This window comes from Myotis lucifugus, unplaced genomic scaffold (genome assembly GCF_000147115.1).
Source record: "Myotis lucifugus unplaced genomic scaffold, Myoluc2.0 scaffold_57, whole genome shotgun sequence".
In the NCBI taxonomy this organism is placed as follows: Eukaryota; Metazoa; Chordata; class Mammalia; order Chiroptera; family Vespertilionidae; genus Myotis; species Myotis lucifugus.
The window spans coordinates 6,227,706-6,230,650 of record NW_005871105.1 but is presented as its reverse complement, the minus strand read 5'-3'; positions in this window follow the sequence as shown (position 1 = coordinate 6,230,650).

Here is a 2,945-nt window from a genome sequence, read left to right as displayed (position 1 = left end):
CCGAGGCGGAGCGCACGACCTCCCCGGCTCCGGAGTCACCTAGCGCCCTCCTCGCGGCCCCTGACCCCACCCCTTGGCGCACACCTCCCCACACGTACACGCGCGCAGGCACACGCGCTCACACGCGCACCCCGAGTGGGTGTGATCTGAGCCGCGATGCGCTCCGGCGCCCGGAGTTCACACTCGGCTCCAGCCAAACCCTCCCGAGCAGGCAGCTGCCCTTGGGGCTACGACTGAGTAGAACTTCCTACTAAAGGACTCGATACTCAGAGCTGGACCCAAAACACACTCAGGGTTTGGCTTCTCTTTGGTCCATCCAGTTTTAAAGCCCTCAAGGAGTTCAGAGAAATAACTCTAGGAATTACCCGTTCCAAATGCGCAATATACAACTTTCTGCCTAACTGGGTAAAAAAGAATCTTGGAAACCCACAAAATAAGACGAAAAAGCGCTGGAATCCTTATGAGAGCTGATAAGTAATTTACAAGATTTATCACTTTTTTTTCTCCTCTTCGGTGTTCTTTTAGGAACTATACTTAACCCTTTAAATGTTCCAAAATGGATAGCACCGAGTTGTAAAATGGCCTGGCCTAATTAATGGACTGGATCCCTGGTGGGAATCATGAGGAGTTTCATTAGCATAACCACATTTATTCCCAAAACTGTTTCCAAGACAACAATTATATTTGAGCCAGAATTTAATTATGTGTTGATCAGTCTTTATTTTACAGGAAGTATTAGTCACCCAGACTGGTGTGTTTTAGTTCCCTAAAGCCAATGAAAACATTTTTGGGAAGCCAGCCCTTGTGTTTTTCATCTTGAGAGAGCATTCAATTTACACATTCATGTAATAGGAAGGAGCTGTGAAGGGTGTACAATATTTTTTCTTATCGTGAAGTTGTCACTGGGTTGTTCTAAACTATTTTCCAAATCAGATAGAATGCTAGAAAGATGACTAGCTATGCAATACTAAGAAAGCAGTGTAACACCAGAGAATATGTCTATCGAGTGCATATGATGCTCGGTTGCATGCCAAAGGGATAAATCCAATTTAGCAGTCTAAATGCCACCTCATTTATCAGTCTGACCCAAGAATGAAGATTTCTTATTTGGAAGATTAAATGCTATTCAAGGGTCCCCCACCCCACCCCACCCTGTCACTCACACACTCCAACTTGGCTAATTAATTTCCTGGTAGCTGCTGTTTTCTCCAAATGATACTTCTAGTGTTTATTGTTTTAAAGGCAGGAGCAAGAAGCCCACCTATGTGCCTTTGTGTACCCCACCTGAAAACTATTCTTTCAGAAAGGATATAAAAATAATGTTTTCCAGGTGACCAGAGGCTGAGAGTGAGACCAGAGTATATCTCTACAGTGTCAGTAGCAATCAAATCCCTCAAGGTCCTCGCATGGTTTGGAAACCCCTCCCCCACACACATTTGTCATAGGTATCCCACACACATTTGTCATAGGTATTCCAAGAATTTGTTCTTGCAAAGTCTACCATTTTGTTCCTTATCCTTCAGGTTTCAGTTCCCTGGCAATGGCTCTCCTTGACACTGAACCAACTAGAAGTTCCTGATGGGACTCCTGAAGGCGGCCCATAGCTCTCAGCCCTGATTACTGCCACGACTTCCTTCCTACAGAGTTCCTCTGGCCTTTGGGAAGAGAGAAGCATGGCATGTCATATCTCCAGCCCCCAGACAGACTCAGACTTGCCTGAACCATGGGCCCAGCATCCCCTGGAGTTCAATCTGGGAACCATGGGACACCTGGAGCACGGACATGAGAAAAGGCAAAGCGAAAACACTGGTTCTACCATCAATTTTCTCTGAAAAGAAAAGCATGAAGCACCTATCATGATTGTGCTGATAGGATTCACTTTTTTAAAAAATTTATCTGTATTGTTGAAAGTATTACAGATGTCCCCCACATTTTTCCCCCCATTGGCCACCATCCACCCCCCACCCAACCCTCCCAGGCCTTCCCCACCCTATTGTCTGGTGCATGTAAGTTCCCTGGTTAATCTCTCTCCACCCCCGCCTTCCCTCAGCAGTTCGTCAGTCTGTTCCATGCTTCTATGTCTCTGGATCTATTTTGTTCATCAGTTTATTTTGTTCATTAGATTCCACATATGAATGAGATCATGTGATACTTATCTTTCTCTGCCTGACTTATTTCACTCAGCATAATACACTCGGGGGCTCTCCATGCTATCTCAAAGGGTAGGAGGTCTTCTTTTTTATGCCTGCATAGTATCCCATGGTGTAAATGTACCACAGCTTTTTTATCTACTCAGCTACTGATGGGCACTTGGGCTGTTTCCAGATCTTAGCTATTGTAGGATTCACGTTTTTAAAAGGATTGCTTGAAAATAAACTCTGGCATAAATTTCACTTACCTACCACAAGCTTAATATTCCTGAACACCCGTTCATGTCAGACTGTATTCAGTTGTTAGAACAATATAAGCACTATTGCCACTACCAGTTTCAGTTCTCAATATTTTTTAACCTGCAATGAGCTATGCACCTTCCCTAAGACTTCAATATCAGGAGACTATGTCAAGTTTGAGAATTGATGAAGTCAACTGCTTTTAATCATTAATGAACATTATCTTTTCTATTAGCACTTTTCTTATCCTGGCCTTCAAATAAGACTTGTTTTGGTTTTCTTGAAAAATGTTATTCAGACATTAATTAGAAAATGAAAAAAACCTAGATTTATTAACTTATTAGAAAAATGTTATGAGGTATCAGAAAAGCTATAAATCATTAAATTTTACATATTAAAGGTGAAACTAGTTTCTTAACTGTTGTGGAGAAGAAATACATGATGTTTAAATACCATGAAATGATTATACAGCAAATAGCTGACTTGTATTTCTACCAGTTCTTCAACTATCAGACCAGGTAAAAAGAAATAGATGTCATTTAAAAAATGTATTTC